Here is a 6,232-nt window from a genome sequence, read left to right on the forward strand (position 1 = left end):
ACCCATTCCCCCCACCCCGTGCAACACACATCTTGAAATGCTGGTTTCAAGTTTTACTGATTGTCTAATATTAATTGAGTTAGTTGTGTGTTATGTTTGTGTGTTGTGTGACTCGCTGCAAGCATTGCTGTTTTAATGCCCATTTGTGCCCTTCTGATGTGTGAATTTAAGAAGTTCTTGAAATGTGGTTTTTTTCAAAGCTCTTGTTAAGGTTTTGTTGAATCTGTGATTTGAGATAGGTTGTGTTAATTTTGTCTATGGGACTTCTGTTTTCATGCCCTGTTGTGCATTCCTACTGTATAACCCGATTCAGTGCTAAAATTTTAGAGTTTGTTAAAAAAAAATTTTTTTAAGATTCTCTGATGTGTAGTTAATTGTGTGGTGCTTTCGTGTGGGGGACAATTAGTGTGATATGTTGTGATTTGTTGACCTATTGTACTTTGAAAGTGATAAAATAAAGTTTTTTTAAGCTTGAATCATTGTGTGTGTGTTCCTTTCTTTGATGTGAGGTTGGTTCCCGTCATTGGGAACAATGGGGCAGGCTGGCCAGCCTTCTCTGTAGGTGGTGGGGGGGGTCGGGGGGAGTTGTCCGTGTGCCAGGTCAGGTGCTCTTTCCCAGGGACGAGTTGGCACTCAGGAGTGTTCCCATTGTGGCACCCCTGGGCTATGCGGATTTGCCCTGGGAAAGAGAGGAAGTTCCCAAAGGGGGAGGGCTGGCCAGCCTGTTCCTGGGGTTATGGTGGGTGTGGGGCTGCTGGGGGGGCTAATGTTGGGATTTGGGCCTGTGTGTGGCAGATGGGGAGGAATTGGGTTTGTATGGGGTAGTAGGGGGTGGACTTTGGGGGCTGAGGGCACCTACTTGGGGAGGCCATGAAATGCCCCCCCCAAGTGGGAGCAGGCTGAGCCTTGGTGGGGGGTGGGAGGAAAGGTGGGAGAAGGGCCCCTGAGGGTAGGGGGGCATTTTGCATGCAAAATGCCACCCCTGGCAAGACAAGCCTCCCCCAGCTGTAAGTGGTAGAGATGAGAGCACCTACTTGGGGAGGCCATGAAATGCCCCCCCCCCAAGTGGGAGCAGGCTGAGCCTTGGTGGGGGGTGGGAGTAGAGGTGGGAGAAGGGCCCCTGAGGGTAGGGGGGCATTTTGCATGCAAAATGCCACCCCTGGCAAAGGAAGCCTTCCTCTTCATTTTTTCCTCATAGGAAAAAATGAATGAAGATGAGCAGCAGCAACCTAAAGCTATGGCTTTTTTTAGGAGAGGATGGGGGACCTGGTTTGGGGGGCCATAACATGCCCCCCCAAAGTCCAATCGTTCTGAAACTTGGGGGGTTGTTAGAGGGGAGTTAGAGAAAGGCCCCCACCAAATTTGGGGTGATTCGGTGGGAAAATGCCTCCCCCAGGCTTCAGAGAAGCCTGGGGGAGGCTTTTTCCCATTAAAAAAAACCCGAATCGATCCGAATTGATCCGAATCGGTAAACCCGAATCGGCTGGGCGATTCGGATTTCTGCTAAATCCGAATTGGCCTCTCAATTCAGATTTAGCAGATTCGGAAAAAACGAATCAGGGTGCCTTTGCACACCCCTACCTACAGGGATTTCCTGACTCGGAGTTTGCAAGCCCTGGGGAAGAACTAGTGGGAGGCCCCCTCAGGAGACGTGACCAAAACTAATCTCCAACTGACTCTCCCTCCCAATCGCACCTTCACGAAGCTGTAATTTTCAGCTATTTCAAAAAGGAACAGGGTAAAAGCCGGAATGGGCATTAAAGAAATACTAGTGCCACAAAAAAACAGTGGCATGTGTTAAAGACAGTAAAGAACAATATTTTAGAAATGAAAACTCTGAAATAGTATGCTGTTATTAAACCGTTCCATGCCAAAATGCTCCTGGAACAGCACAAAACAGGCTGGAACAGGCACTAAAGAAATGCCAGTGCCACAAAAACCAGTGGGATGTGTTAAAGACACTCCAGAAAAAGATTTCAGAAAGGAAAATTCTGAACTGGCATCCTTTTATTAACCCATTCCATGCCAAATGGCTCACGGAACAGCCCTAAACTGGCTGGAACAGGCACTAAAGAAAAGTCAGTACCACAAAAAACAGTAGGATTTGTTAAAGACACTCCAGAGCAATATTTTAGAACTGGAAACTCTGAACTGGCATGGTTTTTATTAACCCGTTCTGTTCCAAAATGCTCCCAGAACAGCACAGAACAGGCCAGAACAGGCCCTAAAGAATTCCAGTACCAGAAAAAGCAGTGGGATGTGTTAGACACTCCAGAAGAAAATTTTAGAAATGGAAACTCTTAACTGGCATGATTTTTATTATCCTGTTCTATGCCAAAATGCTCCGGGAACTGCACAAAACAGGCCGGAATGGGCACTAAAGAAGTGCCAGTGCCACAAAAAACAGTAGGATGCATTAAAGACACTCCACAACAATATTTTAGAAATGAAAACTCTGAACTGCCATGCTTTCATTAACCCATTCCATGCTGATATGCTCACAGAATAGCACAAAACATGCTGGAACGGGCACTGAAGAAATGTCAGTACCAAAAAAAACAGTGGGATGTGTTAAAGACACTCCAGAACAAGATTTTAGAAACAAAAACTCTTATAAACTTTTACTCAAATATGATACAGAATCAGAACAAGTTAAAGTGTGTATGATAAAGTGGATGCAAAATTTTGGAGAAGAAATAACATTTCGACAGTGGGAGAATCTCTGTACAAAGGGCATAAAATTTACGGCAAGTCAAACATTAAGAGAGAATTGGTACATGATGTTTTCTAGATGGTACATCACACCAAAAGACATTCAGAAAATGGACAAGAAATATGTGGGGTTATGTTGGAAATGTAATGAAACACATGGTTCCTTCTATCACATGTGGTGGACTTGCCACAAAAGCAGAAACTTTTGGGGGAAAGTACATGCTGAGATGCAAAAGATTTTAAAATCTGATTTCGCCATGAATCCACAAACTATGCTGTTGGGAATACTACCAGAAAATGTAGACAGAAAACTACACCAACTATTCAGATATTTACTGATGGCAGCAAGGGTGATATTTGCAACCAGATGGAAGGAAGATGAATGCCTAACTAAGGAAATCTGGAGAGATAAGATAGCAGAATGTGCAGCGATGGCCAAATTAACAAGCTTTTTAAACAGAAGACCAATGAGAGAATTCGAAGAGAAAATGGGAAATGATTTTGCTTACAAAGGATAAAATGCATAAAATGTCTTAGTTTTAGAAACCAGAATATCAGTGATGAGGTAGAATGCATGATATGGAAACTTTGGCAAAATAGTTAAGCTAGACAGAAATGATCTGTATAGAAGTATTAGACAATACTAAGATACAGCAGTTAGAATGTACAGGGAGATCACTTCTTTTGACCTTTAGTTGATCTAAAATTGAATATTGTGTAGGGAAAAGATCGAATTTAGTTTGAGAAGACACACAGGAACTGGAATAGAAGATACAACATTGATGGACTCTGACTAAGGTATGTTCTGTGTACTCTGTTTTTTATTATTACAACTCTTGTAGTGCAAAATCTTAATGTTCCTCTGACCTGTTATTCCCTTTTCTTCTTTTGTACCTCTTTTTTCTGAAAAAGAAAAAGAAAAAAAGAAATGAAAACTCTCATCTGGCATACTTTTATTAACCCTTTCCATGCCAAAATGCTCCTGGAATAGCACAAAACAAGCTGTAACAGGCATTAAAAATGCCAGTACCACAAAAAGCAGTGGAATGTGTTAAAGACACTCCAGAACAATATTTTAGAAATGAAAACTTTGAACTGGGGCACTTTTATTAACCCTTTCCCTGCCAAAATTCTCCCGGAACAGCACAAAACAGGCCGGAACGGGCACTAAAGAAATGCCAGAACCACAAAAAACAGCAGGACGCATTACTGACAGTGCAGAACAAATTTTTAGACCTGAAATCACTGGTAGTGGCTTGCTTTTATTAACTCTTTCCCTGCCAAAATGCTCCTGTAGCAGCATAAAACAGTCCGTAATGAGTTTTGCATGAATGCTTGTTCCAAATATTTAAACAGACAAATAAAATAGTGGGAACCCTTACGGAAACTGGAGATCAATATTGTAGAAATCAAAACACTGTAGTATTATGTTTTTATTAACTCTTTCCATGTTTTAATTTTATTAACTTGTTTCCATACTGATGTTTTCAAGAAAAAACATAACACCAGTCTCTAAGGCACACCAACCAGCCTAATTATCAGTCCTTGGCAAGTGGATCCCCAAGTTCTCCACAGCAAACACACAGGTGATTGGGTTGAAGTAACTTCAACCAATATTCTTCTACGCTCAGAGGCTCATGATGTACCTTTCTTTCCGTTATGCTTCCTAGATAAGACAAAAGTCTGATCCCAGCATATTTTGCTTAGTCGGCTGAGAATGGAATGCGTAACTTGTAACTGTTGCTATAGCCATATTTGGGCATCCGGGACTTCCTGAATACAAGCTCATAAAACTCTCGCCTCCATCTTTGGAGGGACAGACTTTGCATCCAGATCTCGGTCTCGTGGCGTTACTACACTTACCAAGGTATCTTTTTGTACTATTTCTTATGACGTGGCCCTATAATTGAAGTAGAAAGCTGTCCTGGATAATTCAGGTTTGCCTCGCTTGCAGAAAGCCAGGAGGGTGGGGGCTTTCTTGACCTCTTCAGGCAGGCCATTCCACGAGGTGGGGGCTATCGCAGAGAAAGTGCACGTTTGGGGAGTTGTTAATTTAGCCCAACTGCAGGGTGGCATCTGCAGAAGGCCCTGTTCAGATGAGCGAAACTGCGATGGTGGGACATAGTGATGGCCTTGAATTGAGCCCAGTAACTGATGCGTAGCCAATGGAGTGGTGGCAGAATAGGAGTGATATGCGTGCTCCATCTAGCTCCTGGAAGCATACAAGCTGCAGTGTTTTGCATCAGCCAGTACATAAAAAATTGCAGAAAGGTACTGTTGGTTGCATTAAGATTCTTTTTGTGTGATGTTTTACTTTATACGTTTCTATACACTTGCACACTGGTAAACCACCCAGTAAAAAGAGCCCTGATACTCTTGTCACTTACTTACTCACTTCATTTATACTTGTCTTTCTCCCAAATGGGGACCCAAAGCAGCTTACCTTGTTCTCCTCTCCTTCATTTTTTCCTCACCACATCCTTGTGAGGGAGGTTAGGGCTGAGAGGGTCTGACTCACCCCAGGCCACCCAGCAAGCTTCCAAGGCTGAGCAGGGATTCAAACCTGGATCTCCCAGAGCCTGGTCTGAAACTCTAACCACTGCACCACAGTGGCCATTGTTGCCTACAACCCAAGATTACTTTTGCACAGTGTTTTATCAATGCATGCATGAACATCATAAAAGAGAGGAAAGTACATGAAGGCAGTTAAGAAACTGAAAGCTCTGGCGAGCCACAAATACGCAACATTCTGTACAATAACCAGACATAAATCAGGATTCCAAATGCATATGTTCTAGAAACGAGATCCAGTGATTTGGAAGCCCCAAATTTAAGAAGACGTTCCTCTGATGAGAATTTCAGGAACAGCATTTGTCAGAGGCTCCAAATCTAGGGACACCTACTCGTGAGCAGTAAATCGCCTTGGTTTCAATTTGTTTCCTGGTAAATAGCTGTGTTCAGGTTTACTCAGAAGGCTGGGATTTATCACCACGTCACCATGCCAAGTATTGCAACCTTAAACACGCAGGGCTTGATCCAACTAATTTGAAGTGCTTTCAAGACTCATTGATTTCAACGGGAGAGTTAAGCTCCTGGTCCAATCTCTCCCATTAAAATCAATGGGCCTTTACTCTTCCACGGCACTGCACCCCTTAAAATGTAGCTCTCAACATTTATGGAAGATAGTCCCTAAGAGGCTCTCTTAGGAGTTAGCCGTGTTAGTTTGTAGTAGCAAAATAGTAAAGAATCCAGTAGCACATTTAAGACTAACCAACTTTACTGTAGCATAAGCTTTTGAGAACCACAGTTATCTTTGTCACATGCATCTGACAAAGAGAGCTGTGGTTCTTGAAAGATTATGGTACGGGGAAGTTGGTTAGTCTTAAAGGTGCTACTGGATTCTTTACTATTTTGCCACTCCAAACTAACACGGCTAACTCCTCTGGATCCCTGACGACACAGAATCCAGAATCCCGGCATGCCTAGTTCAAAGCCAGCTTCTCAAGTGGGCCTCTCTGCA

This window comes from Eublepharis macularius, chromosome 1 (genome assembly GCF_028583425.1).
Source record: "Eublepharis macularius isolate TG4126 chromosome 1, MPM_Emac_v1.0, whole genome shotgun sequence".
NCBI lineage: Eukaryota > Metazoa > Chordata > Lepidosauria > Squamata > Eublepharidae > Eublepharis > Eublepharis macularius.